The sequence below is a fragment of the Cebus imitator genome, unplaced genomic scaffold (assembly GCF_001604975.1).
Source record: "Cebus imitator isolate Cc_AM_T3 unplaced genomic scaffold, Cebus_imitator-1.0 Scaffold358, whole genome shotgun sequence".
NCBI lineage: Eukaryota > Metazoa > Chordata > Mammalia > Primates > Cebidae > Cebus > Cebus imitator.
This window is the reverse complement of record NW_016107673.1, coordinates 2,199,421-2,224,940: the sequence shown is the minus strand read 5'-3', so window position 1 is coordinate 2,224,940 and position 25,520 is coordinate 2,199,421. Positions and strand designations below refer to the sequence as shown.

The following is a 25,520-nucleotide window of genomic DNA, read 5'->3' as shown; positions in this document are numbered from 1 at the left end:
ATAGAGAAAGGAAAGAAGCTAGAATTCTGTGCCCTGCTACACGGGGGCCTTGTACCTTCCAGCTTTCAGCAGAGCAAAGGGAGCAGTTTTTTCTTTTTTCCCACAGAGCTCAGTGGTGTTGATTCCATACAGTTTTTGTTCAGACAGAAAGGGACAAAAATGTATTTCAAACAGAAAGGGGTAGAGACTCTTTTCCCATTCTATTCTGTTCAAGGTATTTCTCCCAAAATAAGTTGAGAACCATAGTGTGGAGAAGAGACCTCAAGAACAGGGTAACTGAGCACAAGAGGAAGAAAATAAAAAAGGAAAAAAAGAAGCCTGCAACTTGCTCCCAGGGACTGGAGAAAATTTTTTTTAAAAGACGGTCAGAATCCATTAGCGTTCTATCAGTCGTCTTCTCGTTCCTCCTCCTCTCCCTCCCCTTCATCATCATCTTCATCTTCTTCACCTTCATCCTCATCCCCTTCAGTATCTTCTAATCATTCCTCCTCTTCCGCTTCTTCAACATCTTCTCCTTCTCCTTCATCATCCGTATTGGGAAACAAGTAGTATTGCAATGGGTTTGGCCAAAAATCATCTTTGATGACCTCTCCTAACTCATCAGCCCTTGCATCAGAATGGTCAGTAAGCCAGGTAAAGAAGCTCTCTGGTTCCATGTGCTCCTTCTTCCTGCTGGCTTTAGTCTGTGTTTGACTTGAATGTTTTCTCAAATCCTTTCCAGATTTTCATTTGATTTCAGTGGACTTGAAGATGGATCGCCACTCTCATTCAGATGAAATTCTTTCGAGAGAACTTTAATTTCAAAGTGAGGATTTTCATCAAAATAAAAATCTATTCAGCAATTCAATTTAATGTCTTCAAATTCCATCACTTCAACTCTGGTCAAATAATGCAGTGCCTCTTCATCTCATCCTCCTTCCCAAGCAATGCAGACACTTTCATTAGGTTGACACATGTTGTTACCCAAAAATCTTCCCTTTGTACCTCTTTACCAGTTGTTTCTTTTTAATGTTTACACTTTGTTTCTTTTTTCTTTTCTTTCTTTTTTTTTTAAATAGATACAGGGTTTCCCCATGTTGTCCAGGCTGGTGTCAAACTCTTGGGCTCAAGTGATCCTCCCACCTCAGCCTCCCAAAGTGCTAGGATTATAGGTATGAGCCACTATGCCCAGCCTGATTTTTAAATTTTCAAATAATTTTGGACTTAGAGAAAAGATGCAAAGTTCAGAGATCCCTGATATCCTTTACCCAGTTTTCCTAACCACATCTTATATAACCTTGTAAGATGATCAAAACCAGGAAATTAACATTGATACAAAACCACTAACTAATCCACAGACCCTATTGAAATAATTTTGCCAGTTTTTCCACTAATGTCTTTGTTACTGGTTCAATCCAGGATTCCACATGACGTTCAGTTGTCATATGTCCTAAGTGTTCTCTAATTTGTGACAGCACCTTAGTCTTTTTTGTCTTCCATGACAGTGACATTTTTGAAGCCTGCTAGCCAGTTATTTTGAAAAATCTCCCTCAATTTTGATCTGATAATTTCTCATAATTATACTTTTTTTGCAAGAATCACATAGAGGAGTTGTGTGCCCTTCTCAGTGTCCTGTATCAAGAGATAAGCAATATTAGGTAATGTTACTTTTGATGACTTGCTTAAGGTGATGCATGCCAGGTTTATCTACCAAAAAGACATTTTTTCCCCTTTGTAATCTTTAGGAGAGAGAATTTGAGACTATGCAAATAGTCTTTTTTTTTTTTTTTTTTTTTTAAGACGGAGTTTCGCTCTTGTTACCCAGGCTGGAGTGCAATGGCGCGATCTCGGCTCACCGCAACCTCCACCTCCTGGGTTCAGGCAATTCTCCTGCCTCAGCCTCCCGAGTAGCTGGGACTACAGGCGAGCGCCACCATGCCCAGCTAATTTTTGTATTTTTAGTAGAGACGGGGTTTCACCATGTTGACCAGGATGGTCTCGATCTCTTGACCTCGTGATCCACCCGCCTCGGCCTCCCAAAGTGCTGGGATTACAGGCTTGAGCCACCGCGCCCGGCCGCAAATAGTCTTATATCTTATACTTTTGCTCATTAATTTTAGTGACCAGTGATGGTTCTTGTCTGAATAGTTATTGCTATTTGCCTAAGAATAATTTTTATTTAAACCATTTCTTCTACATTTATTAATCAAAATTTTACTGTAAGAAAGAATTGTCCTTTCTCATCCTCTTAATTATTCATTCAATTATTTATATCAATCTAGATCCACAGACACTTATTTTGTTTTTTGTTTTTTTTTGAGTATAATCCATTGTTACAATTTTTTAATTGCTGTTGCTCAGGTTGTCCCAATTTTTACTACAAAATGAACCCCTTCAAATTTCTTACATTCTTTCAGCATATCCCATGAGTTTTTGAGTACTTCCTTACTTTCTGGCACCACAAGATGTTCCAGATTAATCTTATCATTTCACTGGCTCAATCCTGGAGTCAACCAATTCTACAAGGAACCTTGGTTTCTTTTATTGGAGAATGGCATTTAACAACAAAGATATAGGTGCTAGATGTGTTCATTGATACTGGGATGTCATGTATAGGAAACGTGTGCTTGCATATTACATATATATATATATATATATATGCATCTATGTTTACTTCTTTATGCCATCTGTGTACATAATAAAAACCATGAGTTTATGCTGATACCTCCTATTCTAACACTATAGGGCTTATTCTAGCATCCTCCTCCTTCCTTATTTTTAACATTCATTCTGCTTGAGAAATGTGGCTCTCATTATTCACAGTGTTTCTATTTGTTCAATCCTAGTGGACTCATAGTTTCAGAATTGCTAAAGCATGTCTCCACGAGTAGGACATTTACCAAATACATTAAGATATTTGCATACTGTTCTTTTTATAATATTTGTGTACAGTAGTGTTTAGTGTTATAGTATATAGTCAAATACTATTTCCAATGCTACTTTTCTTACTGTTGTGTTCTATTTGGGGTTCCCCCAGCATCTGGGTTGAATTTAATTAATTATAATGGGAGGGGGGAGGATTATGTGAACATGCCCATAGCTCTAAAAGTCAGAGCTTTATAGTAAAGATATATTCAGAAAAGTGCTGCTCACACCTTGTTCATACTAATCCTCACTTCCCATTCTTCCCCCCCTGTTTTCATCTACCCCCATAGGTAACCAATCTCATTCCCCCTGGTTTATTTTTTCTGTATATTATTGCCTGTTGGGTTAGCAAAAATTAATAAATTTTACAACACATTCTGTTTGTGAAGCTGTATGTAAACAGGCAAAGCATACTTAGGCACAAATAAGCAGATACATGTATATGCTTTTAATATTCCATTTTTTCTTACATAAAGCATAGGATACTATACATATTCTTTGCATTTTGCTTTTTTCACTTAAAAATATATCCTGGAAAATCACTACCTATTAATTCATTAAAAAAAAATGTACAGACACATAGTACTCCATGTATCAATGAACTGTGGTTTATTCAATCATTCTTCTATCTGTAGGCATTTAGATTGACTCCAATATTTTACAATTACAAATGATGCTTCAATACAATCTTGTATATATGTGCTGTCATATCATTGGAAGTAAATTTTGGGCTAGACTTCTAAAATGAGATTTCTGGGTTAAAGAGTAAATGCACATGTAGCTTTGTAAAGTAATGCCAAATTTCACTTTTAAAATGTTGTAGCAATTTGACATCCTACCAGCAATGCATGTGAATGCCGATGCACATACAGCTTCACTAACAGAATGTATTTTAAAATTTACTAATTTTTGCTAACCTGACAGGCAAGAAATGGTATCTGAGTGTTGTTTTACTTGTATTCCTCTAAATGTGAGTAAGTATGAACAACTTTCATATTCAAGGGCCATTTCTGTTTCATTTGTTGTGAATTGTCTGCTCATGAAAGCAAAGCCAGTAACAGAAATGGGCAGGAAAATTTCACATCTGGCTCCCAGGATAGGCCCTGCCCCCTGGATTGAGCTCCATGGAGACCTTAGACTTGCCTGCTTTTTCAGCCCTATTCATATGCCTAGCACCCAGGACGGACAGAATCCAGAGGCTTTTTCCCAGAGGCTGTCCGTGACCTCGATCCTGTAGTTTCGCCGGGATCTTAACCAAGCTCAATGATCTGAGTATTCAAGGCTATGGTTATTTTTAGGTTTGCTGTGTCAATAAAAAACATTTTCTGCAGATGGTTAAAAGTAAGCCCTGTGTGTAGTGTAGAAATCACAAAGTTAACAATTAACATGGGCCCCGGGTATCTTCACATTTGAGTTTCAGGCATTGGACCTCATGTTTCATACTGGGAAAAGTCTATCAACTCACCATTTGGCAAAGGTCAAAGCAGGGGACTGACCTTATGACTGATGATTTTGTGTTCCAGATCATTGTGAATTCCTCTACCTCTGTTTGCAAAAGAAAGAGGGAATTTTCCTGAGTTTCGGTTGAATTAATCACATTTAAAAGCTCTTCAGAGGAAAAAAAAAATTAATCTTGTAAATTACAAATACTGCCAGGGGAGCCTTACATTAGGCCTCATTTCCATGCATATGGTCAGGCTGAAAAATGAAGCTGGATTTGATCCATTGAGGCTGAACCTTCACCGAAGGCAGCATTTCCACTACTCTCTGTCTTTTCAATACTGTCAATAAAAAACTGGATCAATTTGAACAACAGAGTCATTACTGTAACTTAATTCATTGTTTTCTGCTACTAATATATCTTGTCTTTTGATTCTGCAACTCAACAGAGCTTGTCATTATTTGTTTATTTGTTTCATTTAGCACCATTATCAAATTACAAAAGGAAGTATCTTCCTTTGCTTACAGTCTCCAGGGCTAGAAGGGAAGTAATACAGTAACTGTACAAGCCTTATTTAGCTCACACAGCTCAATGGTATCCTTGCAAAGTGGGCGCCTTTATAAGGGGTAGTTTCTTTCCACATGAGCCATCTCATAAAGAACTCTTTTAGCCTGACACTTAAAAGCTATTTTACTCGCACATGACCTCTCTTTGTTAGTTACATGGGATTAAGGAAAACTGATCTATCCTTAGGGTCCCCTTTACCCTAAACTGCTCGTAAATTCACCTATAATTTGGAAAAATAAATAAATAAGGGGAAAAAGCTAAGGGGAGTCTATCATTGACTTCAGGTAAAATTCAAGGTCTTGTTTGTATTACCAGCTATATTTCTGTAGAGCTAAATCTATGATGTTTCAGTTATGGATCATGAACTATAAACTCATGTTCACTTTCACTGCAACCTTGGTTAAGAAAGAGGCACTATCAATGCAGGCATTAATCATCTCAAGAACATTCACAGTATGAAATGGTTTCCCTGACTTTGATGTAAACAAAAATGTTTCAGACTTTTCCCTTTCTGTACCAGGTAGTATTATGGGTGACTTTTCTGCAGTCTTTTTAGGAGGGATAGAATGGGTTGGAAACACATCAATTCGCATGTTTTATGGAAAACAATTTCTGTTAGACTCACTGGCATACTAAAACTGCTCAATACTGAGAGAGATAGGGAGTCTATGTTGGAAGGACTTCCAGTTTGAGTGACCAGTTTCCTATTTGCAAACTTTGAAAGTCTCTTATCGGGGCAATAGCTTAACCATTAATAAGAAAAACACAGGCCCCTTCTCTAATTCTCCAATTCCCTTGTTGAACTTGGCCAACCATAGGTATGATGGCTCACTGCCCAGTAAGCCATTCTGACACTCTTCTGGTTTATATATTGAAAACAATAACCTCAATTGTCTGAAAAAGGAGAAAAACATTTAAAAGTCAGCATATAGATAAACTCATAAACACACACACACGTAGTCTTTGGCATACACACATACTTCATGCATGAATAGCACTGTCCTTACTAACATAATAAACATCCCTTTCAGCTCTTCTCTCTTCAGTGGTTCCTATTTCAGAGCCACACCACAGATTCTTTGTGTCCGAAGTCCACAAAAAGCATCCCAAGCATTCTAGCAAGCCCTGTGGCTTGGCTCATGCAGCTGGGAATAAAAGATCCCTTGAATACAAATGGCAATGTTCATGCTAGCAGCTGCCACCCAAGGGTAGGAAACACCATGCAGTTCATATTTTGTGCTGCTGCTTTTTTGTTCTGAGTGAAAGATGAGAGAAATGTTCTCACTGGGGAATGCTTTCGTTCTGATTTATGGGGCTGAAGAACAGGATTGTTGTTGTTGTTGTTTTTAATGATTCCCTATGACATGTAGAGTTTGACCTTGACTTTTAACTACCAGGACACGTGAACTTCTGTCCCACATTATGACTGAACTTTTAAAATAAAAGAATAGAATAACCAACTCCAATTTGCATGGAACCACTACTTTCAGCTTTCAAACCCCTGTAATGTGTATTGTTAACAGCAGTGGGTTAGGTCTTCTGCTATGAATGGAGGCCAGAAAAGAATACTTCGAGAAAGGTCAGCAGCGCTTAACTGGAGCTGAAGGAAGTGAGCAACTATATTTAAAGACCTAGGATGGAGTATAGTTTCACTTTCCACACAAAGAACTCTTTCTTTCTGCTTTTAACATTGAGGTGGATAAATTCTGAAAACTCACAGAGGGATTTGTTGTTGACTTGTAAATTCAAACTTACATGTCATGAATTTCATTACTCTATTTCTTATTCCCCCGAACAGCCCATGGCATTGAACATCTTTTGCCTGGCATAATCACACGGAACACAAAGCCTCTACTGAATCTTTTGGAATGAAAGAATGGATGTTGAACTCCATTTTATTTCTTTTTTCTTTCTTCTTGAGCTTCGTGTATTTAAAATGGGCATACATTCTCAAGAAGTTAAGTGCCTGAGGATGTTACTAGTGAGGTAGACACAACTTTTCACCCCGAGGTGGTGGGTATAAATCTAGACTGAGTCCCGGGTAATCAAGAGGAAATTGACGAACTGTGTGTTCTCTGTGAAAATAATTTCTTTCCATTGATGGTTACTATTCAACATCCTTACACTGCCCCAACGTCCCACAAGTGAAAGGAAACTGTGATACAAGTAATCGAACTTCCTCATTTTATAAATGTTAAAAATAGGATGGGGAAAAGATATATGACTTGCCCAAGGTCATAGACATAGTAATGTCAAAACTGGGACTTTGTCAAATTTTCCTCATTCCTGTCCAGTGCTTGGTCTGTTTTAAAAGTCCACAAAACTTAATTGAATGTTAAATGGTGGAAATGGATCATTCCCTCCAAATGCACGAGCTGTCCTTACCCACATAAATGTAGTTTACTTACAGAGCCATCATACCTGTGGTTGACTAAGTTCAATGAGGGAACTGCAGAATTTGAGAAGAAAATGGTTGGGTAATGTGAGGATAAAGGGCTAGAGGGAAACAGAAATCCTTCATGATTACCCAGGTGAAACTATTTTTGAATGGCTGGTCTGCACATTAGAATCACCTCGGGGAGAGTTCGCGGTATCTATTGCTGCATAACAAACCACAACCAAATTTAGTAGCGGAAAACAACCACCATTTTATGAGCGCTCACAATTTTGAGGAAAAGGAACTGGACCAAGTCTTAACCAAGTGATTCTTCTGCTCCTCGTGGTGTCAACTGGGATTACTGAGTCGCACTTAGCTGGCAGCTGAACTGGTTTGGAGAATCAAAGAGAGCTTCACTCATGTGCTTTATTCACATGCTTGGTGCCTTGATAGGAACAAATGGGAGTCTGGGCTGTCTCGGTCTCTCTCTCTCTCTCTCGTGGGAGAGGTATCAAAGAATTTGTAGCCATCTGTAATCTGCTGCAGCCTGTCCTCTAGCCGCTAATTATTTATATTCCTCCCACATTCAAAGTTCACTCACCCTCTCCCACAACCCCCAAGATTCTCATCTCATTACAGCAACAAGCTCAGACTGGAGGTCCAGGATCTCATCTTCTAAATCATGTCTTGGTGCATATGAGCCTAATCAGGTATGTTTCTTTAAATACAGTTCCTCTTAATCTAAAGATTTGTAACCTGGAGAGTGGAGTTGTCTGCCTTATATTCCCAACATATAATGACCACACTGAGATCACTGCAGTAGATACTCAAGTTCAAAATTGGAAGGGGGACAACGGGAACCACAGAAGTCATTTGTACTTGGCAATTCTGAAATAGTTGGGCACATGACACCAATTCCTTGATTCAAGTCCTGATTTAATTGGGTCTGGGGTGCAGCCAGGCACTGAGAGCTTGCATTCACTCCCCAGGTGATTCTAATGCATAGTCAGGGTTGGAATCACCGACCTGGGAAGTTCACCTGGCACGTTTAATGTTCAAAAAAAGGAAAACACTCACTTGAAAAGTTTGAGTATGTCCTAAAATTTGTTCTCATTTCACTTTCTATCTTTTTGAAAATGTAGATTTCTTCCCACAGCCCAGACCTACTGAACCCAAACTCCTTTCCGCAAGCCCCCATCTCCCAGAACGATTCCTATGCCACAAAAAGTTCACATCCACTGGATTTACTTCTTAGTAAAAAGTTAGTTATATTTTGTGAATTTTTAAAGAATGTAGTAGTATTGTACATTTACTGTTTGCTGGTCAATGTACAACAACCAGCTCTTTGGGGAAAAAAACTTTGATGTGTAGTGGGTGCCAATTTCTATGGTGTAGATACCCCCACCATGGCTGCTCTCAAGTTCAGCACATCAGAAAGCAAAATTGCTGAAAATGTACAATCACCCCTCATGAGACAGCGAAGATAATGCGTATACCACTGTACGCTAGTTTATGTTCACATCTCTATATGAGGTGAAAAACACAGGAACAGCACCTTTAAAGTAAGTGTATCTTAGGTAAAAATCCTAATTCTGCAACTTACAGCCAGCATGTGACACATGACAAATTTGTTTTCTTTTCTAAGTCTCAGTGTTTGCATAAGTGAAATGGGGATCACAATACTAGTACCACTTCAGGGGTTAAGTTTTCCTGTTTCTTTTCAATCACATATTCCCAAAGCTCTATGTGTTTACCCTCCCATAAGGCTCTTCATAGATTCATAACGTCATTATCTGCCTTCCTCAAATGTCTCAACTACATGAAGCTAAATAATTCCTCTTTCTTTTGGACCTATATGCCCAGTGGTCGGCAAAGTGACTTGCAGATGCCAAATAAAGTAACGTGTGTGCTCCACTCCCTCCTCCTGCATGAGTGGCAGACAATGGCAACAGGTCACGACATTTATATAAAAAAGGATGAATAATTTGAGGAAAAGGTGCTCTGGGGAACTTCCCCAAAATTGGAACTAGCCCATGAGATTCATTTTCCACCTTGCTGTAAGTTCTGCTAATAAAAAGTCCTGAGCCTCAAGGAAAAAAGTAATATACCAACTAGGTCTCAGAAAGCAATTATTTTAACTTTCCTAATTAAAAAAAAAAGTTTTACCATTTCAATAGGACCTAGACTGTCATATCTGACGAGAGGCGAAAAGAAAGGCAAAGAAAAATTGGTAACTGTTCCATTCTCCAGTAGGCTAATTCCAGTCCAGATCCTATTTTCTTGTGGTCATTTTGGGCTCAGGTAAATTCTGCTCTGTCAGCTCAAGCTAATGCAGCGGGGTGAAACAACAGGAGGCCAAGCCAGGGGGCAGACCCCATCCCATTCCCGACAACAGCCTGCGAGCCAGGGTCCTCACTGCCACTTCAAGGTTCAATGGGGAGGATAACAGAGTAGCTTGGAGTTCAAGAGAAGGTTCTCCACACTAGGTGAGCCCTCTCTGAGAGAAGAACTATAAGGGTCTTCAACTCTGGACTCTGTTCCACTCCCCCATCTCATGGTACCTGACATGCATCTTTTATTCTACTTAGTGTAGCTTATCTGCATTCGAGGTTATATATTACTCGTGTATTCATTCAGCAAATATTTATTAAGTCCAAATTTTCTAGGCATGGAGTAAATATAGTGCAGAAATATATATAGCCCTCTCTGTTCAGAAGTTTGCCATCCAGTTAGGAAAATAGGGGGTATATAAAATAATTATAGTACAAAATAGAAAGTCATGTTTTGTGAGTGAACATAGACAAAAGTAGAGACTCCTGAGAGAAGAGGAGCTGATTCTAGCGGGGAGTGGGGCTTGTGGGTGGGTGGGAAGGACGCAGACACAGGCATGGCCTGAGAGTGTGAATGGTGACGCTGAGACACAGTAGGGTGACTAGGCGGAGGATGTTGGGGGCGGGGAATGGAATGGAAAAAACAATCAGGACATCCTGACTGCCAGGCAAAGTCACAAGAGAAGTACAAGGTTTTTGAATATGAAAAGTAACAATTCTAACAAATACTTCAAGAAAAAGTCACCAAGCAGTAATGGTGACAGAGGCAGCAGACGGAATCAATAAAATGGGACACTTGTTAGGAAAGCATTACAAGAATCCAAAAGTGAGGGCCTGTATTGAGCAAGATTATTAACAATTATGAGACTAGCCTTGGAAAGCATGAGAGAGGAAAAAATAGATCTGACTCTGGAGTTCAGGGCAGGGTGGCCAGGAAGACCTATCCACTCGTTCTGCACGTAATCACTGCACTCTTGCTATGTGCCAGGCATCCCATTCAGACCATTCAGTGCTGAAAAAGACAGACTTCATCCCTGCCTGGTGGAGCATAGATGGTAGTCAGGAAATCAGACTAAAGACAAGCAAAAGATGAAACAATTACAAGTGTAGTTGGAAGTGTCACGATGGAAGTTCACAGAGTGACAGGAGAGGACAAGAGGAGGGACCTACTCAGAGAGGATGGTCTGGGGTAGGCTATCTGTGCAGGCAACATTCTGCTGATCCTAGAGGGGTGAGGAGGCTGCAGCCATACACAGAATATGACTGAGACAGGGAGAGGGGCACATTCTAGGAAGAGGAGGCTGTGTGGCAAAGACCCTGAGTGCTGAACAGGAAGCAGTGATGGAATGGAATATGAGAACTGGAAAACAGAAGGTGAGTTTGAGACATATTACAGATGAGGAGCCAGGGGGCATCCAGAAGATATCAAGCAGTTGCTGACAGGCTCAGAAGAGGGGATCCCCTGCATGGAGGTGCTGGAGAAGCAGGGCATCTGGGGGGGATTGCCAAGGAGAGGGATGGAAGATGTATGGACACCCAAGACATAGGATATATGGACACACAAACAGAATACTGGGGCCTGCAGGGTCAGCCCCGGGAATCCTCAGGGGGTCACAGGTCCAGCTTGTGAACCAAGGTGGTAGAGAATAAAGAGCTATTCAGGGGCTCAAGGATAAGGATAATCAGAGAGCGAGCGAAGACCAGGGCAGGGAATGAAATTGTGGGGCAGCATCCAGCCCAGCCAAAGTCCCATCCATTGCACAACAGCATGGGCAGCATTGCTTGCTGTCAGCGAGGGCAGAGGATGGAGACTTAGGAAACAAAAGGAGGAAAGGGCTGGGGGCAAATGCTGCCCGTGCTTAAGTGGATGTGATGGCCCTGGTGGTAAAGAACCATGACCCAGAATTCCCTGTCTCAGCTGTTTTGGATAAAAGCTAGTCCTGCCCAAGTCAAAATGCACCATGTGTTCACAGGAACTGCTGACCTTTTGTCCTCTCATAAGTGAGTAGAGCAGGGATAGAGAAGGGAGTTGATCTGGAGAAATCTACAACTAATGTAAAGGCTCAGAGAAGATGAAAGTGTGATAACAGCTGCTTTTTCTCACACTTCTTTCCCCTTCTTGGAGAGCTTTTCTTTTCCCATACACTTTGTTGATTGTTGCTAAAGAGAAATACAATACACACAAACATTTTTACATCTGCAAGAATGAGAGACAGAAATTCCTCTTTGGAATGCTGTTTCAGACAACAACAAAACCACAGGGAGGGGTTTAGCAGCAGTGATGCTGTGGGACTCCCTGAAGAGGGGGAGGTACCAAAAGCCACATCTCCTTAGAAGAGAGGACATTTTCTGCAGTGTATTTGGGTATCCACAGGAGGCTAACAAAAATGGTTGTCTTTGCCTTTCAGCAGAAGCATCCTGACGCACAGCCTTTCATTTCTGTAGTCCCTGCAGCTTTAAAAGGTACTTTCTACCTTCACAATAAAGATGAAGGATATGAATTTAAAGGATTGATTTGGCCATGGTTTTCACTTGTGCTCTTGATAATTCTTACAGAATCTCAAGAAAACAGTTTCAGTAAATGCTTGGTTTGTCTGTATCCACTTGTGAATCTGTGAGGTTCATCTCAGTACAGGTTCTGTCATCCAATGAAGCCAGAGTATCCCATTTCCACATTTCTGCTGATGTAATCAGTGGCTTTCACCTTCTGCTTCCCCTTTAACTATTTGTTCTTTCACACCCCCGAGGATGAGAAAGAGAATGCCGCCATCTTTTTCTTCAACACCTCATCAAGGCTTATGTGCCTTGCTAATAAAATGATCACTATGCAGTTTGTGCCTAATCAATTACTGCCCAATTTTTCTGTTGTCTAAACCATATGACACAGAATTCACTGTTACATATGCAATGCTGAAATGCAATACTCTTTCATTCACACATTATTTCACATATACAAGTTCTTTCCCTAGGATGTAAACATTTTGTATTCAAGAACTGTGCATTTTACTTCCTAAATTTTCCTATATTAAGCCCCAGGAGACTGCTAGATACATATTCACTTACAATAACAGCCCAGCTCTCCAGATGTAAGGAACCTTATTACTAACGCCCTAAGAAGTGTGCAGTAAGAATGAAAAATGTCAGATAAATAGATGAAATTGGTAAAACTTTGCTGATACAAAAGAAATGGGAGTATGGTCAGAATCATGCTCTGGTTCAGCGAGATGATAGGGACAAGATGCAGAACTTTCCAGAGATTCCTGGCACATGGTAGAAGGACAGCTTGTCTAGAAGATTTGGAGACAGGGGAGTTTAACCACCTGGGAGGGTGTCCATTAAAGGGTGAGAAGGAGAAGATGGAAAGTTGCTCTAAAGTGAAAAGAGAAGGGGTAAGCCATCTCAGAGCTCAGTGCCAAGGCAAATGGTACTGGTCATAGTAACCCCACCACCCAAAAGAGCCTGAGACTCAGGGTCTACAAGAAGAAAGAGCTACACACAGGGTGACAAGAAGCCCCTTTCCAAAACAGGCGGACTTGCAGGCCTGGAGGGCTGCAGTGAATGGATCCTTCACACAGTGGCAGCCAGGTGCCCCCACATAAGGAAATGGCCAGGGAGGCTGTGACATGAGAACTAAAAGCTTGGAGACTTGTGAGATGTGGGGAAGGAAATGAATTCTGGAAAGAACTGGTTTATTTTGATCTTATAAAGTGACCATATCCTGAGACTCAAGTGCTGAAACAGACAGAATAAGCTAAACAACTAAAGAATCTCAGAGGCCTAGTACAACAAAGGTTTCTAGCTCACTCACACTGCAGTCCAAAGCAGGTTGGCAGAAGTCAGCTTGCCATACCACTTAGGGAGCCAGGCAGGGGAAGACTTCCATGTCATGTGGTGCTGGGAAAGGAGACATGGGAATAGCTTACTGGCTCTTGAAGCTTTCTTCCAGAGCGACACACATCACTTCTGCTCACATCTCATTGGTCAAGGCAAACCATGTGACCATACCTAACTTCAAAGGGGCAGGGAAGTACAATCCTACCATGTTTCTAGAGGGCAATATTTGTGAACAGCACTAACAACTTCATCCTATCCCAGAGCACAATCTCCTTACTCAGAGGGTGTTGATCCACCTGTTCACCATAAAAAAGACTTTTCTCCAGGAATGCAAAATGGATTGAAAACTTGATTTGCCTGCTTGATTTCAGGTAATCATTGAAATGTTGCTGAAATATGAAAAGATTTAAATATAAAATGTTTTCTAAAGCCTTACTAGTCGATTTTATTGCAGTAAATGATTAAATGGAAAATTCTCCTTGGATTATTCCCAGACCTCTTTAATTAAGTAGTTTCCTCCATCTTGTCCTCTTTTACTTTAACCTGTTAATTTCCTTCCTATAATTTTTTACTTATAATCATTCAGTTTGTAATCAATAATTACAAATGGTTTGTTATCAGTTATGTACTTGTTTATTAAGAAATTTTTCAATACATATTAGTTCAATTTTTATCCTAATTACAGCAACAAAAACTTAATATGTGTAAATATCATTTCCTAAATACCATTCGCCATTCTTGGTCTATTACATAATAAGTGCTCAGTAAACCATTACTGTTGCTACTGTTGATGATAACGATAATGATAAACAAGGATAAAAGTATTTTCAAAGGCCATTTTGTGAAGTAACAATCAGAACTATGTCAATAGACCCTGAATTAATTCAGGGAACAATTTTACCTTTCTGATGATGATATATACTTTAACTGGGTGAATTATTTTATGGTATGTAAATTACATCTCAATAAAGCTGTTTTTTTTAAAAAAATTAAGAAATAAAAAAAGGGAAGTGAGCCTCAGGGAACCTTAGTAAATCTTCTAAGTTTTGAGGGGCAAGGTCTGGGGGTGAGAAAGAGCTGCGAGATGGATGAGGCTAGCTCCCCTGAGCCCTGCTTCCTGTTGCAGGTCAGTGGTGTGACTCAGAAACTTTACACAGAAGGTCTGGGGCCAACAGCCACCAGAGCAAGAGGAAAGTCTACAGGCCTGGACGGCCATCCTCATGCTGTGGGACTCTTCCTGAGGTGTGGGCCAACGATGTTTAGAACCTGGCCTCTTGTGCGGCAGCTTTCCAAACACAGGGCAGAAACTGGCTGGAAATAGGCCAGCTGGGGTCCACATGGACCTAGTCTTTGGCCATTCTGCCCGGTTTGCTCTGTCATGACACAGATGTGTCACTTCCAATTCTAATGCTCTATTTTAAGATTGGAGAGGAGATTCCCTATAGCATTCAGGTTCTTACTGTTCTTTTGCTATACAATTCTTTCAAAATCTTTAATAGCTCCTAATTGATTTGCTTTCAGGAAGTTTCTGATATCCAGAACCACACCCAGATTTATTTCCTAGACATAAGTCTTCAGCCTAATTTATTTTGTTCTCACTCGACTCTTTTCCACTCTTTTTCAACTCAATGGTGATGATTTTGGGAGACTTGGGAGGGAACACCACACCCTTAATGAGGTCTTGGCCTTAGGACTGAGTCTTGAAGGGCTTTAACTGCTCAAAATCTTTTTTCAGCTTCTTTTCCTGCTGCTTTCACTCCAGCAGCAGTCAGCTTTTCCTACTTCTCAATCCTCAAATTCCTGAACTCTGTTTTTTTTCATTTCTGCTTTTGAGCTGGGCAATTTTTGTTTAAGTGCTTTTTCCTAAAGCCTTGCAAAATGTAGCCGCTGTCAACACATATGCAGCACAGTTGTCCCTCAGTATCTGCAGGGGATTGGTTCCAAGACTGTCATGGATACCAAAATCTATGGATGTTCAAGTCTCTTACATAAAAATAGTCAGGCACAGTGGCTCACGTCTGTAATCCCATTACTTTGGGAGGCTGAGGCAGGTGGATAACCAGAGATCAGGAGTTCGAGTCTGGCCAACATGGTGAAACCCCATCTCTACTAAAAATACAAAAAAAAAAAAAAATTAGCTGGGTGTGGTGGGGTGAGCCTGTAGTACCAGCTATTTGGGAGGCTGAGGCAGAAGAATTGCTTGAACTGGGAGGTAGAGGTTGCAGTAAGCCGAGATTGTGCCACTGCATTCCGGCCTGGGCGACAGAGTGAGACTCTGTCTCAAAAATAATAATAAAGTAAAATAAAATGGAATAGTATTTGCATGTAACCTACACACATCATCCTTTATACTTTAAATCATCTCTAGATTGCTATGATACCTAATACAATGTAAATGCTATGGAAATAGCTGTTTCACAAAAAGTCTGTTCATGTTCAGTATAAATGCAATCATCCATTTTTTCCAAGTATTTTTGATCTGTGGTTGGCTGAATCCATGGATGAGGAACCCACAGATGTGGAGGGCCCAGTGTGCTAACATTCTTCTATTCCATTTCTTTCCTTACAACTATAAGCCCATTAAGCATTTTATCTAACTTAAAAGTTACCACTGACATTTTCCCAAATGTTTTGCCCTTACCAATTGTAAGTCTCTATCCCTCTAACACTCAATCTCAGTTTTCTGGCTGCCTGCTCTGCAGCTATGAAGACAGTAGTATATGTTTTAGTTTTTTGTTATTATAGTGCCCACATATTTTTAAGCACATCTTGCATTAGTTCATACTAGCTGCTGTGACATTAGCAGTTGAGTGACTTTAAATAATAGAAGTGGCTTTCTCTCTCATATACAGCCTCGGTTTCATGCAGTTATTCAGGGACTCTGACAGATAAAGGCTCTGTTATTTTACCTGCGACAAGGCTGCCTCAGGTGTTGGCAAGCAGACCAAAGAGCACATGCCGGAAAAGTGAATGTGCTTCACTTTCACTATATTTTATTAGCCAGAACTCAGTCACACCTAACAAGAGAAGGAAATCACATGACTACACCTAATGAGGGAAGGAAGTCACATGGCCATACTTAACAACAGAGATTGTTGTGGACCTTTGTGATTTTCTTTGAAAGAAAATCACATAAGCTTGGAGATGGCTAGAGAGTGGCTGAACTCATTTTGCTAATTTCAGAGACTTTCAAATAGGCCTCGTGAAAGGAATTTAAATCTTGCAACCCCAAACTCATTAAGCCAAAGGGAAAAGTCAGGCTGGGAATGGGGTCATGCAAACCCGCCCCTCTCTTTCGGTTCGTAAATAAGATGGCTACAAGATGAAAAGCTACATGCCTCCCCCATATTTTGCCCACAAGGAAATTCTTAGAGAGCTGTAAGATCTTTTAGGGTGTTTCTGTTAAAATTTAACCATGGCAGCCGTGGCAGTGGCCCATACCTCTAATCCCAGCACTCTGGGAGGCCAAGGCAGGTAGATCATGAAGTCAAGAGATAGAGATCATCCTGGCCAACATGGTGAAACCCTGTCTCTCCTAAAAATACAAAAATTAGCTGGGCATGGTGGCACGTGCCTGTAGTCTCAGCTGCTCAGGCTGAGGCAGTAGAATTGCTTGAACCTGGGAGGCAGAGGTTGCAGTGAGCTGAGATCGTGCCACTGCACTCCAACTTGTCAACAGAATGAGACTCTGTCTCAAAAAAAAAAGAAAAAAATTAACCATGGCAGTGTAAATTGATAGCTTACCTTTACAGGTGCAGTCACCCCAGCCCACCAGAAACAAATGCATATCTGATTGTTCCCTTGTCCCATTTTTGTCTAAGTTATCTTATGTACAAAACTGCAGATTCACTGAGCCAGACAAAAAGCATGAATGACTATTTTTCCCTACCCCTCTCTTACATGAAAATTGTGTACTTCTCAATATCCCGCCTTTTCCCTTTACATCTGGAGGTCTCAAAATCATCTTTGGAGAAAGGCACAGACCTGTCTCCTCCAGGCACATCCTTAACTTTGTGGCAAATAAACTTCCAAAAAGGATTGACATCATTTTTCTCGATTGACAGTCCAAACAAAAATATCAACAGAATCACCATACTTTCCCCAAGAGACACACTTGAACAAAAAATGTGATGCAGAACAGTTAAAAATACAAGGATGACTAAAGAGATATCAAAAATATATATCTAAAAACAAAGCACAGTGGCTATGTTAGCATTCGACAAAAGGTATTAAGGCAATAGCTGTTAAACAGAAAAAAGACTTAAGGAACAAATTACACTGAACTACATAAGATGACAACTGGAAGCAAAGGAAGAAAGACAGTTAGAGACAATACAACAGTGAAGACTTTAACAGACTACTTTTTAAATCCTGACAGATTAAGAAGCCAAAAATAATGATTTACAATATTTCAATAATATATTTAATAAAGTTAATTTAAAATGTTACACTTTCAAATTGAGCTGCCATCCCTTTTGGCATGTGCAAAAATGCATACTATTCTCAGCCACGAAGGAAACCTCATATTCCAAAAAGCACAAATTGTACAGGTCAAACTTCCTAATCATATTGCAATTAAATTAGAAATAACATATTTAAACAAGAAATTTCCACATGTACGCACACACATGCACACAAGCCAATTATAAACTTAAAACCAAAAATCCACCCTCTTAAGTAACTCTTGGGTCTAAATCAAAACAATTGTGCTATTTATATTCTTTAGGCTCCAGAGAACAGAGACTCATTCAAACTATCAAACCATGGGTTCATAGATTGTTGCATGCAATCCTAATAATAGGTGGAATATTAGGGAAATTGAATCTAACAGAAATCTAACAATAAAAGTAACAGTTAGAAGTGAGCTGCCCTCAGTGTGGGGGGGAGGTTCCCCAAGGGAGAGACCAGCAGCCTGAGAGTGTAGATTTTGCTTAGTGCTCAAGCGTGAACCGACTCAGCTCCCCTCCACCAACTGCTCCTTTCTGCAGCCTACCACTTACCTCCTTCCCTCTCCAGGTCTTGTCCTTACTTCCCAGTTTCTGCTTTTTTGGTGAACATTCCCAAATTTGGTTCTTTATGACCTCTCCAGTCTTGCATTGTTTATGACTTTTCAATTCTGCCCTTGCTGCCAACTGCCTCTTAAGAATTTCTGAATTCAAATTCTTAAGAAATGGAATTGTATCAGCTAGCTCAGCCTTTGCTTATGAGACCACTCATTAGGTCATTAGCCAGCCTGTGGAGTGGCGGCTTTGGGGCCTCTCCTTACCCTTCATCTAATAGACAATGACTGAGGATAGGAGGAAACACATGCTACAAAACATAAATGCCTGATACCTGCTGTGTTGGGGAGTTATAGGCACAGCAGGAGGGGTCGGAAATATTTGTTAAATGAATAAACAAAGAACCTACTATTAAAGGTATCAGATGTTCTGCTAGATGCTGAGCACACAGTATATACTACCAACAAAATACTATTCAGTTTTCTAAAATTCACATTTACACATAGACATTACATTACACACAGACATAGAAAGAGCCATAATATAAAAATTAATAAAAATCAAACTACAAAAGAGCACGTACAAAGTAATTATGTTTTTGGAACATAAAAAAGTATGCATGAGAAAAAGACCTGACAAGATATATAATGTATGAGCATGTTTGACCATGATTTTCTCTGAGTGGTAGATTTGGGATCATTTTAATTTATCCTAAAATCTTTCTAAAGTGTTTTCACCTTGAACACGTGCTGCTTTTTTAAATGATCAGGATAATAAAGTTATTTTTATTAAGGGACAGGGAGTCTTAAAAGATGCATGCCTTTTGACTTAGTAAATCCATTTCAAAGAACTTCTCCTAAGAGAATAATTGGAGTTGTTTCCTTTCACATGAAAGTATAAATATTTCTTTTCCTTCTAGAAAAAAATAAGCATTTTTTGAGGAACCATGGTTTCTCTATAGATATGACAGAAAAATGAGCCTCCTTTACAATTCCTTGGACGTTCTGAAGAAAATTCAGTAAAGCAGGTTTTGAGACTAATAACCTATAGATCCAGGTGAAAACAGAACACAGCAGTCACATTGTAGCGTTTTTTTAAAATGTCAATATTGGGAAGACGTTTTTCTCCGAATACCAAACATTCCTAAGCTTTTTTTGGTATGAAAAATATCTGAAACTAATTTGTACAAAAGCATAAAAGACAGATAGCAATGTAACAAAGTTGTTCTCCATTTGAACACTGAATAAAAATTCTCCCTTCCTCAATCCAAAGATTTGCATTCAAAAAGTTTGAGACGTGACCTGTGATCAGCATTTCTGCAAGCATGCCAGATGATTTTCACAGAGATGGTCTAAGATGGCACTGTAAGAAATATTGCCCTGGGCCAGGCACGGTGGCTCACACCTGTAATCCCAGCACTTTGGGAGGCTGGAGTGGGTGGACCACTTGGGCCAAGGAGTCCTGGGAGATATGGTAAAGAGTCCTGTTTCTATGAAAAATACAAAAAATTAGCAGGGCACGATGGTAGGCGCCTATAGTCCCAGTCCCAGCTACTCAGGATACTGAGGTGGGAGGATCAGTTGAGTCTGGGAGATTGAGGCTACAGTGAGCCAAAATTGCACCACTGCTAATCTGGGTAACAGAGTGAGACCCTGTCTCAAAAAAATAAAAATAAAAATAAGCAAAGAAAAGAAATACTGCCTTGACATGCTCTTGAGCATGGGCATTTGCATTTTAATAAGGACAAAAGCCTGAAGTTAGAGGATAAAGATGATATCCACTTCTCATAGCATGGCAGGCTAGAGACCTTGACCAATTCTACTGCTGGAAACAGCTAAAAATCCTGAATGAAAGACCTGAATGAAAGATCTTTTTAGAATCGTTGATGGGCTATCCGGAAAACAAGACATTCTCTGAGGTACACACACAAAAAAACCCTTAATTTAAAACAGAAATTCAGAAGGGTTAAGTAGAGCACTCAGGCTGGCTTTTGCTCTGAGGGATTTGTCAAACTCAGGTGAAACTGAGCATTAGTTTTCCTATCACAAAGGATTGGAGGAGGAAGAAGCAAAGAGTTGCACACAGACAGTCAGAAGGCTAATAAGAGATCCCCATGAACGCTTACAAGAGGTTCACACTCAGTTAAGGAGTAGACTAAAAATAAACCTGCCCCCATCCCTGTGAAATGTGAGAAAAACTGCCTCTTTACAACTGTAGGGATGGTAGAAAGGAGAAAAAGTCTCCATTGAGTATTCTTAGCCAAAAGCTATTATAGATTTGTATACTTTCATGCTACTTAGGATATCCAAAAATCTTCAACATGAATTTTCACTGTAAAGTGTTGAAGGTTTGTAGTAGCCCAGGAACCTGATGAAATCCTCTGATGAAAACCATTTGGATTCTTGTGCAAAAAATTGCCAAAGATAAAGTTTTCAAAATATGAGCTCATATTGAAAACCTCCCAAATGCCAGAAAACAAACTTCCATTAAAGGAAGCAGAAAAAATAAAGGACTGAAAATTAGACATACACAATATTTAGATATTGAAATTACTGGACACACAATAGAAAAAACATGTTTAAAGAGATAAAAGATAACATTGAAAATATGAGCAGGAGACTCTAAAAGGATTATGAAGAAGGGGCTATAAAGGGATTGCAATATGAGTAAAAGGCAAGAGACTACAAAAATAACTAGGCCTATCTGAAAAGTTGATTTGACAGAGCTGAAAAGAGCGTTAGGAAACTGGAAGAGAGATCAGAAGAAATTATCCAGAATACAACATATAGAGACAAATACATAGAAACTTCAAAAGAGAAGAGTTATATAAGATAGACTATGTTACATGTTAACATAAATTTAAGCATTATTTCTTAAGGACAACAAGGAGTTAAGAGAAAATGAGGAAAAAACAATATTAAAGAAATAATAAAATTAGCTAGGTGTGGTGGTGCATGTCTGTAGTCCCAGCTACTAAGGAAGCTGAGGTGGGAGAATCACCCAAGCTTAGCAGGAGGCAGAGGCTGCAGTGGGCCATGATTGTACCACTGCACTCCAGCCTGGGCAACATAGCAATATCATGTTTCTAAGGAAAAAAAAGAAAAACAATAGCTGAGAATTTTCCAATACTAATAAAAGACAGCAGTCTGAAGACAGAATGCTCAATAAATGCCAGTTAAAATAAGTTTTAAAATGTCCACAGATTAAGACACCCTCGTCAAATTCCAGAACACTAAAAAGAAGGTATTAAAAGCAGCCACAGTCTTCTACCTAAAAGAACAATAAAGGAATGCTGTAGACTTTATGCCCATAAATTTGAGAACTTAAAGTAGAAAAATTCACTGAAATACACAAACTGCATTTATGATAATTAGCCCAAATTAAATGGACCATAAAGCACATCTCATATTCTCTGATAACAAGGCAATTAAGTTAGAAATCAATAACAAAATTATAATGAGACAATGTCCTCATGTTTGGAAATTAAGAAACACACTTTTAAATTACTTATAGGTCAAAGAAGAAATCAAAATGAAAATTAGAAAAATATTTTAAACCGCATTTTTAAAATGTCTACTTGCCAAATATAGAAAGAAATCATAAGTACTCATATGAGAAAAGAAAAAAATGGATGAATTCCTTTTTAAATGTATATTACCAAAATGGACCCAAGGAGAAATAGAAAAATTGAATGCTTCTATACCCATGAAAAAAATTAAATTTCACAAATAAAACTGATGAAATTTTATTTTTCACCAATTTTGAATGTTTGGTGTTATTCGTTAGTGAAGCCAAGGTTTAGATGGCTTCACTAACAAAAATTATCAAATATTCAAGAAAAAAATAATTCTAATTATACAAACTATTCCAGAATATTAAAAAAGAGTAATACTTTCCATTTGATTTTATGAGGCTAGCGTTACCTTGACATCCAACCTCACAAGGACAATATGAAAAAATAATATCATATGCCAATTTTACTGATGCAAAATCCAAACAAAATATAAGCCAATCAAATACAATAATAAAATGGATGTTATAATCACAGTTTAATATTTTTTTAAAATCAATTAATACAATGTGATCAATCATATTATACATTTTCCTTATTATTAGAGGCTCTAGTCAGTCATAGGAAATGTGGAAACTTAGAAAAAAAATTCACATTAATTGCAGTTAATATAATTATCCATGTGAAAAATTTCAATGAACCCTCAAATAAATAATCAGAACTGGTAACAGTTTATCAAGTTTGTCTGATAGAAAAATCTATACATAAATATCACATGCATTTTTAACACCAATAACAAAGCGTTCTAAAAATGACATTTAAAAAAATACTACTTACAATAGCATAAAAAATATAAAGCAATAGATCTAACCAAAATGCACAAGGCCTTCATAGAGAAAATTACAAAGCATTATTTAAAAGATTGACTTTTGTTTGCATGTGGTTATTTATACATTTGGTCAAGGTTGGTTTACAAATGCATATGGAAGTAGTGAGGATAATCTTGAAGAAGAATTAGGCTGGGGTGGAGGTACTGACATCTAATTAGATGTCAAGAATTATTGTATAGTATAACAATCAATGTACAAAAATCACTAACATTTTTATATACCAACAACAGCCAAGCTGAGAGCCAAACCAGGAAATTGTGAATCTCATTCACAATTACCACAAAAAGACTAAAATACCTAGGAATAAAGCTAACCAGGGAGGTGAAAGACCTCTACAATCATAACTATAAAACACTGTTCAAAGAAATCAGAAAAGACATAAACAAATAGAAAAACATCCCATGCTCATGGCTAGGAAGGATCAATATCATTAAAATGGCCATACTGCCCAAGGCAATTTACAGATTCAATGCTATTCCTATCACTACCAATAACATTTTTCACAGAACTAGAAAAAACCATATTAAAATTCTTAAGGAACCAAAAAAGAGTATGAATAGCCAAGGCAATCTTAAGCAAAATAACAAAGCTGGAGGTATCATATTACCCAACATCAAACTATACTACAGGGCTACAATAACCAAAACAGCATGGTACTGGTACAAAAACAGGGATATAAAAATAAGATTGAAATCCTATGACCATCTCTTTGACAAACTTGACAAAAAACAAGCAATGGGGAAAGGATTCCCTATTCAATAAATAATTCTGGGATAACTGACTAGCCATATGCTGAAGATTGAAACCAGTACCCTTTCATACAACATATACAAAAATCAACTCAAGATAGATTAAAGACTTAAATGTAAAACCCAAAACTATAAAAACCCTGGAAGACAACCTAGGCAATACCATCCTGATCATAGGAACAGGCAAAGATTTCATGACAAAGACACCAAAAACAATCATAACAAAAGCAGTAATTGACAAGCGGGATCTAATTAAACTAAAAAGCTTCTGCACAGCAAAAGAAACGATTAACAGAGTAAACAGACAACCTACAGAATGGCAGAAAATATTTGTAAGCCATGCATCTGGAAAAGGTGTAACATTCAGCATCTATAAGGAATTTAAATAAATTTACAGGAGAAAACAATAAAAAGTGGGCAAAGGACATGAACAGACATGTTTCAAAAGAAGACATACATGTGGTCAACAAGGATTTGAAAAAAAAACCCTCAATATCACTGATCATTAGAAAAATGCAAGTCAAAATCAGAGTGAGATACCATCTTACACCAGTCAGAAAGGCTATTATTAAAAGTCAGAAAATAACAGATGCTGGTGAGCTTGCAGAGAAAAGGGAATACTTATACACTGTTGATGAAAGTATAAATTAGTTCAACCATTGTGGAAAGTAGCATGGCAATTCCTCAAAGAGCAAAAAACAAAACTAACATTAGATCCAGAAATCCCATTTCTTGGAATATACCCAGAGGAATATAAATCATTCTACCATAAAGACACATACACACAAATGTTCATTGCAGCACTATTCACAATAGCAAAGACATAGAATCAACCTAAATGCACATCAATGATAGATAGGATAAAGAAAATGTGATACATGTATACTATGGAATACTATGTAGCCATAAAAAAGAATGAGATCATGTCTTTTGCAGGAACATGGACGAAGCTGGAAGCTATTATCCTTAGCAAATAAATGCAGGAACGGAAAACCAAATACCACATATTCTCACTTGTAAGTGGGAGCTAAATGATGAGAACTCATAGACACAAAGAAAAGAACAGACACTGGGGCCTACATATGGGAGAAGGGTGGAAGAAGGGAGAGGCATAGAAAAAAATAACTAATGGATACTAGGCTTAATACCTGGGTGATTAAATAATCTATACAACATACCCTTGTGACACAAGTTTACCTATATAACAACGTGCATGTACTGCCAAATCTAAAATAAAATTTTTAAAACAGAATTATTAATATAGTATATCAACTAAAACAATGGAATGTGAGTCACTGGTAGAACAGAATAGAGAGCATACATGTGGCTTGTGGCAGAGAAAGCACTGCAGAGTAGTAAAGAAGGGATGCACTTTTAAAACATGGTACTGGAACAACATGTGATCCATAAAGAAAACAAATCAAATTGGATTTCCATGTTATAGCTTACAAAAAATCAGTTCTTAGAATCAAAGACTTGAGGGAGAATGCCAACAACATTAACATTTTTAGAGAAAAAATAGAATAGTATCTTTATGACTGTTAGGTAGGAAAACATGTTAAAATTTAACAAGACTTAAAAGCTCAATCCATAAAACAGAAATTTGGGGGAGGATCCAAGATGGCCGTTTAGGAACAGCTCCTAGTGAAAGCGCAGAGGGTGAGTGGACGCTGCATTTTTATTGCCCACAGACTAGGAAATTCCCAGGTGGAGAAGCTCCACAGGTCACCAGCGCAGCTGTTTCGGCCAGCGTGGCTGTGCTGGCCGGCGCCACTGCTTTGCCCAGCAAGGCTGCTTTGTCGGCGCCCCGGAGCAGCAGTTCTCCGTACAAAATAGACCGGTCCGGGTGCCCTTTTGGCTGGCAATTGGAGCCACGGAAAGTCGCCCATTCATCTGTTTATAAAGGGGACTGAGCAG

At 38.8% G+C, this 25,520-nt stretch overlaps 1 pseudogene; it reads right to left on the bottom strand.

The window, feature by feature from the left end:
* Positions 1-386: 386 nt before the first annotated feature.
* Positions 387-25,520, bottom strand: part of LOC108287958 — a 33,396-nt pseudogene continuing 8,262 nt past the window's right edge.